This window comes from Chiloscyllium punctatum, chromosome 47 (assembly GCF_047496795.1).
Source record: "Chiloscyllium punctatum isolate Juve2018m chromosome 47, sChiPun1.3, whole genome shotgun sequence".
Lineage (NCBI taxonomy): Eukaryota > Metazoa > Chordata > Chondrichthyes > Orectolobiformes > Hemiscylliidae > Chiloscyllium > Chiloscyllium punctatum.
Window position 1 is genome coordinate 44,925,032 of NC_092785.1, and position 7,291 is coordinate 44,932,322.

At 46.1% G+C, this 7,291-nt stretch overlaps 1 pseudogene; it reads left to right on the forward strand.

Annotated features, from left to right (window-relative positions):
* LOC140468620 (upstream stimulatory factor 1-like) overlaps window positions 1–7,291 on the forward strand; it is an 84,150-nt pseudogene that overhangs the window by 37,960 nt on the left and 38,899 nt on the right.

The following is a 7,291-nucleotide window of genomic DNA, read 5'->3' on the forward strand; positions in this document are numbered from 1 at the left end:
CACATCCCTGAACACTATGGGGTAATTTAACATGGCCAATCCACCCTAACCTGCACATCCCTGAACACTATGGGGTAATTTAGCATGGCCAATCCACCCTAACCTACACATCCCTGAACACAATGGGGTAATTTAGCATGGCCAATCCACCCTAACCTACACATCTATGGACCGTTGGAGGAAACCGGAGCACCCGGAGGAAACCCACAGACACATGGAGAATGTGCAAACTCTACACAGACAGTTGCTCTGAGGCTGGAATCGAACCTGGGACTCTGGCGCTGTGAGGCAGCAGTGCTAAACGCTGAGCCACGATGCTACCCCGAAGGGATGGACACATTAGACCTTTTATCCCCTGAGAGACAGAGACCAGTAACCAGGAAGACAGATTTAAGATGGATTGGAGGGTTTGAGCTATACGGTCAGGCTGGGAATGTTTTCCCTGGAGCGTTGGAGGCTGAGGGGTGACCTTATAGAGGTTTATAAAATCATGAGGGGCATGGGATAGGGTAAATAGGGAAAGTCTTTTCCCTGGGGTCAGGTAGTCCAGAACTAGAGGGACATAGGTTTAGGGTGAGAGGGGAAAGATATAAAAGAGACCTAAGGGGCAACGTTTTCACCCAGAGGGTGGTACGTGTATGGAATGAGCTGCCAGAGGATGTGGTGGAGGCTGGTACAATTACAGCATTTAAGAGGCATCTGGATGGGTATATGAATAGGAAGGGTTTGGAGGGATGTGGGCCAATGGGATTAGATTAGGTTAGGAGATCAGGTCGACATGGACAAGTTGGGCCGACGGGTCTGTTTCTGTGTTGGACATCTCTGTGACCCTTTTGCTGCGCTGTTCTGTGATCGGGGGATGAGTAGAAATCAGCTCTCTTCCCCCTTTCAGTTGATGGGTCGTTAACAAGGAGGGCATCGTTTTAACGTGTAAGGCGGGAGGTTTAGAAGGGATTTGAGGGATGGCGGTGGTGGGGGAATGGGATGTGCTGTCCGCGGAGGGTCGTTGAATCAGAAAAGCACACCTCCTTTTCGAATGACTTGGATGAGCGCGGTCATAACATTCAAGGCTTTGGGACCAGTGTGGTTTAAGTGCTGTTTTCTGTCAGGGCAGACTCGGTACTGTGTCACTCCATTGTGTTTGACAAGCTACATGAGTCTGTTGTTGTGGTCCTGACAGAGGAAAGACCTCTGTCCCACTCGGAGCACTGCAGGTCGACAATCAATACACTTCAGTCAGAACGTCCAGCTCAGAGCCCGGGTTGATCCATATCGTGGTTCACTGCTGTCCCTTTACCACCCATCTCTCTCTCTCTCACTATCTCTTTGTCGCTGTCTTCCCTCGCACTCACTAACCTGGGTCTTGTGTCGTTTCCAGGCAGCAAACTGCTTCAGGAGGGGAGGAGGGTTCACTTCACCTGCAGGAAGGTATGGCATCTTTCTCTCTCTCTCTGTCTCTCTCTGTCTCTCTCTCTTTCTCTATCTGTCTGTCTGTCTCTCTCTCTCTGTGTCTCTCTCTCTCTGTCTGTCTCTCTCTGTCGCTGTTTCTCTCTCTGTCTCTATTTCTCTCTGCCTCTCTCTCTGTCTGTGTCTCTCTCTGTCTCTCTCTCTTTCTCTATCTGTCTGTCTGTCTCTCTCTCTCTGTGTCTCTCTCTCTCTGTCTGTCTCTCTCTGTCGCTGTTTCTCTCTCTGTCTCTATTTCTCTCTGCCTCTCTCTCTGTCTGTGTCTCTCTCTGTCTCTCTCTCTTTCTCTATCTGTCTGTCTGTCTCTCTCTCTCTGTGTCTCTCTCTCTCTGTCTGTCTCTCTCTGTCGCTGTTTCTCTCTCTGTCTCTATTTCTCTCTGCCTCTCTCTCTGTCTGTGTCTCTCTCTGTCTCTCTCTCTTTCTCTATCTGTCTGTCTGTCTCTCTCTCTCTGTGTCTCTCTCTCTGTGTCTCTCTCTCTCTGTCTGTCTCTCTCTGTCGCTGTTTCTCTCTCTGTCTCTATTTCTCTCTGCCTCTCTCTCTGTCTGTGTCTCTCTCTGTCTCTGTGTCTCTCTGCCTCTCTCTCTGTCTGTGTCTCTCTCTGTCTCTGTGTCTCTCTTTCTCTCTCTCTCTCTCTTTCTCTCAATCTTTCTCTCTCTCTGTCTCTCTTTCTCTGTGTGTGTCTCTCTCTTTCTCTTTCTCTCTTTCTCTCTTTCTCTCTCTCTGTCTCTATTTCTCTGTGTGTGTGTCTCTCTCTCTCTCCCCCCCTCACGCCCCCCCCCCCCCCCCCCACCCACTCTCCCTCTCCTAATCTGCCCCACCTGTCTTTCCCCTCGCTTGTGGCAGTGTGTGAGTGTGGGTGTATGTACGGGGCTCTGTGTGTCCCCGCTGTTGCTGTGTGTGTGACTCCTGCCCGTCTCTGCCACTTTCAGGGGGAGTGACACAGGATGAAGACCAGAACTCTCCGAGCATCGCCAGTGTCCAGTCAGCGGGCACCTTCACAGCTGACCCAGCCCTGCGATATATCTTCCGTACTGACAGCAGTGGAGGGCAGGTGCGAAACTGTGTCTGTGACTTTGTGTCTGAGCGTGTGTATGTGCGTCCCTGTTAGTTTGTGTCTTCATGTGTCTGTGTTAGTCTGAGTATGTGTTTGTGTGTGAGAGCATATGTCTGAGTGTGTGTGTGTGTATGTATTTGAGTGCATTGGTATTTGAGCGTGTGTGCTTTTGTGTAAGAGTATGTGTTTCTGTCTCTAGGTATTTGAGTGTGAGTGTAATATAAGAATGTGCATGTTTGTGTGTGAGAGAGGAAATGTTTCTGTGTGTGTGAGTGTGTGTGTGCTGTGGAGGTGAATGGTTCTGTGTGTGTGAGAGAGGGTGCATGCATGCGGGTAAATGGTTCTGTGAGTGTGAGTACGTGCGTAAAAATGGTTCCGTGTGTGTATGCGAGAGAGAGTAATGTTTCTTTGTGTGTGTGTGAGAGTAATGTTACTGTGTGCGTGTGAGAGAGAGTAATGTTTCTTTGTGTGTGTGTGAGTAATGTTACTGTGTGCGTGTGAGAGAGAGTAATGTTTCTTTGTGTGTGTGTGAGAGTAATGTTACTGTGTGCGTGTGAGAGAGAGTAATGTTACTGTGTGCGTGTGAGAGAGAGTAATGTTTCTGTGTGTGTGTGAGAGAGTAATGTTTCTGTGTGTGTGTGAGAGAGAGAGTAACGTTTAAAGTTTGTGCGAAGATTTGTAGCTCGGGTGCTCGTTGTTGTGGTTCTGTTCGCCGAGCTGGGAATTTGTCTTGCAGACGTTTCGTCCCCTGTCTAGGTGACATCCTCAGTGCTTGGGAGCCTCCTGTGAAGCGCTTCTGTGCTATTTCCTCCAGCATTTATAGTGGCCTGTCTCTGCCACTTCCGGTTGTCAGTTTGAGCTGTCCGCTGTAGTGGCCGGTATATTGACTCCAGGTCGATGTATTTGTTGATAGAGTCTGTGGATGAGTGCCATTGCTCTAGGAATTCCCTGGCTGTCCTCTGTTTGGCTTGTCCTATAATGGTAGTGTTGTCCCATTCGAACTCATGTTGCTTGTCATTTGGCGCTTAGGCGGTTGGCACAGGATTCCCATTTCCTGGCTTGTCTTAGCGTCTCTCGCCCGTAGGTGTTCAAAGTTTGTGAGAAGATTTGTAGCTCGGGTGCTCGTTGTTGTGGTGAGAGAGAGATTAAATATGTGTGTGTGCGAGAGAGTAAATGTGTGTGTGTGAGAGTGAGAGAGAGAGTAAATATGTGTGTGTGGGGGAGAGATTAAATGTGCCTGTGTGTGTGTGAGAGAGAGAGTAAATGTGTGTGTGTGAGAGAGAGAGTAAGTGTGTGTGTGAGAGAGAGAGTAAGTGTGTGTGTGAGAGAGAGAGTAAGTGTGTGTGTGAGAGAGAGAGAGTAAATGTGTGTGTGTGAGAGAGAGAGTAAGTGTGTGTGTGAGAGAGAGAGTAAGTGTGTGTGTGTGAGAGAGAGAGTAAGTGTGTGTGTGAGAGAGAGAGAGTAAATGTGTGTGTGTGAGAGAGAGAGTAAATGTGTGTGTGTGAGAGAGAGAGTAAGTGTGTGTGTGTGTGTGTGAGAGAGAGAGTAAATGTGTGTGTGTGAGAGAGAGAGTAAGTGTGTGTGCGTGTGAGAGAGTAAATGTGTGTGCGTGTGAGAGAGTAAATGTGTGTGTGTGTGAGAGAGTAAATGTATGTATGTGAGTAAATGTGTGTGTGTGAGAGAGTAAATGTATGTATGTGAGTAAATGTGTGTGTGTGAGAGAGTAAATGTATGTATGTGAGAGAGAGGGAGTAAATGTGTGCTGTGAGAGAGAGAGTAAATGTGTGTTTGTGTGAGAGAGTAATTGTATGTGTGAGAGAGAGAGTGTAAATGTGTGTGTGTGAGAGAGAGTAAATTGTGTGTGTGTGTGTGTTTGAGAGAGAGTAAATGTGTGTGTGAGAGAGAGAGAGTAAATGTGTGTTTGTGTGAGAGAGAGAGTAAAATGTGTGTTTGTGTGAGAGAGTAAATTTGTGTGTGTGAGAGAGAGGGAGGAAATGTGTGGGTGAGAGAGATTAAAGGTGTGTGTGTGTGAGAGAGAGAGAGTAAATGTGTGTGTGTGAGCGAGAGATTAAATGTGTGTGTGTGTGTGTGTGTGTGTGAGAGAGAGAGAGAGTAAATGTGTGTGTGTGAGCGAGAGATTAAATGTGTGTGTGTGTGTGTGTGTGTGTGTGTGTGTGTGTGTGTGAGAGAGAGAGAGTAAATGTGTGTGTGTGTGTGAGAGAGAGAGAGTAAATGTGTGTGTGTGTGTGAGAGAGAGAGAGTAAATGTGTGTGTGTGTGTGAGAGAGAGAGAGTAAATGTGTGTGTGTGTGTGAGAGAGAGAGAGTAAATGTGTGTGTGTGAGAGAGAGAGAGAGAGTAAATGTGTGTGTGTGAGCGAGAGATTAAATGTGTGTGTGTGTGTGTGTGTGTGTGTGTGTGAGAGAGAGAGAGTAAATGTGTGTGTGTGTGTGAGAGAGAGAGAGTAAATGTGTGTGTGTGTGTGTGTGAGAGAGAGTAAATGTGTGTGTGTGAGAGAGAGAGTAAATGTGTGTTTGTGTGAGAGAGTAAATGTATGTGTGAGAGAGAGAGAGGGAGGAAATGTGTGGGTGAGAGAGATTAAACGTGTGTGTGTGCGTGTGAGAGAGAGTAAATGTGTGTGTGAGAGAGAGTAAATGTGTGTGTGTGAGCGAGAGAGTAAATGTGTGTGTGAGAGAGAGTAAATGTGTGAGTGTGTGTCTGTGTGTGAGAGTAAATGTGTGTTTGTGTGAGAGAGAGATTAAATGTGTGTGTGTGTGTGTGAGAGAGTAAATGTGTGTGTGTGAGAGAGAGAGTAAATGTGTGTGTGTAAGAGAGGGAGTAAATGTGGGTGTGTGTGTGTGAGAGAGTAAATGTGTGTGTGTGTGAGAGAGTAAATGTGTGTGTGTGTGAGAGAGTAAATGTGTGTGTGTGTGAGAGAGTAAGTGTGTGTGTGTGTGTGAGAGAGTAAATGTGTGTGTGTGTGAGAGAGAGTAAATGTGTGTGGGTGAGAGAGATTAAATGTGTGTCTGTGAGAGAGAGAGTAAATGTGTGTGTGAGATCGAGAGATTAAATGGGGGTGTGTGTGTGTGAGCGAGAGATTAAATGTGTGTGTGTGTGTGAGCGAGAGATTAAATGTGTGTGTGTGTGTGAGAGAGAGTAAATGTGTGTGTGTGTGAGAGAGAGAGTAAATGTGTGTGTGTGTGAGAGAGAGAGTAAATGTGTGTGTGTGTGAGAGAGAGAGTAAATGTGTGTGTGAGAGAGTAAATGTGTGTGTTTGAGAGAGAGATTAAATGTGTGTGTGAGAGAGAGTAAATGTGTGTGTGTGTGTGTGAGAGAGTAAATGTGTGTGTGTGTGAGAGAGTAAATGTGTGTGTGTGTGAGAGAGTAAATGTGTGTGTGTGTGAGAGAGTAAATGTGTGTGTGTGTGAGAGAGTAAATGTGTGTGTGTGTGAGAGAGTAAATGTGTGTGTTTGAGAGAGAGATTAAATGTGTGTGTGAGAGAGAGTAAATGTGTGTGTGTGTGTGTGAGAAAGAGTAAATGTGTGTATGTGTGTGAGAGAGAGAGTAAATGTGTGTGTGTGAGAGAGGGAGTAAATGTGTGTCTGTGTGTGTGAGGGAGAGTAAATGTGTGTGTGTGTGAGAGAGTAAATGTGTGTGTGTGTGAGAGAGAGAGTAAATGTGTGTGTGTGAGAGAGGGAGTAAATGTGTGTCTGTGTGTGTGAGGGAGAGTAAGTGTGTGTGTGTGTGAGAGAGAGAGAGTAAATGTGTGTGAGTGTGAGAGAAAGAGTAAATGTGTGTGAGTGTGAGAGAGAGAGTAAATGTGTGTGTGTGTGTGTGAGAGAGTAAATGTGTGTCTGTGAGAGAGAGAGTAAATGTGTGTCTGTGAGAGAGAGAGTAAATGTGTGTGTGTGTGAGAGAGAGTAAATGTGTGTGTGTGAGAGAGAGAGAGTAAATGTGTGTGTGTGTGAGAGAGAGAGTAAATGTGTGTGTGTGAGAGAGAGAGAGTAAATGTGTGTGTGAGAGAGAGAGAGTAAATGTGTGTGTGAGAGAGAGAGAGTAAATGTGTGTGTGTGAGAGAGAGAGAGTAAATGTGTGTGTGTGTGAGAGAGAGTAAATGTGTGTGTGTGTGAGAGAGAGTAAATGTGTGTTTGTGTGAGAGAGAGAGTAAATGTGTGTGTGTGTGAGAGAGAGAGTAAATGTGTGTGTGTGTGAGAGAGAGAGTAAATGTGTGTGTGAGAGAGAGAGAGTAAATGTGTGTGTGTGAGAGAGAGAGTAAATGTGTGTCTGTGTGTGTGAGAGAGAGAGTAAATGTGTGTCTGTGTGTGTGAGAGAGAGAGTAAATGTGTGTCTGTGTGTGTGAGAGAGAGAGTAAATGTGTGTCTGTGTGTGTGAGAGAGAGAGTAAATGTGTGTGTGTGTGTGTGAGAGAGAGTAAATGTGTGTGTGTGAGAGAGAGTAAGTGTGTGTGTGTGTGAGAGAGAGTAAATGTGTGTGTGTGAGAGAGAGAGTAAATGTGTGTGTGAGAGAGAGTAAATGTGTGTGTGTGTGTGTGAGAGAGAGTAAATGTGTGTGTGTGTGTGTGAGAGAGAGTAAGTGTGTGAGAGAGAGTAAGTGTGTGTGTGTGAGAGAGAGAGTAAATGTGTGTGAGAGAGAGTAAATGTGTGTGTGTGTGTGTGTGTGTGAGAGAGAGAGTAAATGTGTGTGTGTGAGAGAGAGAGTAAATGTGTGTCTGTGTGTGTGAGAGAGAGAGTAAATGTGTGTGTGTGTGAGAGAGA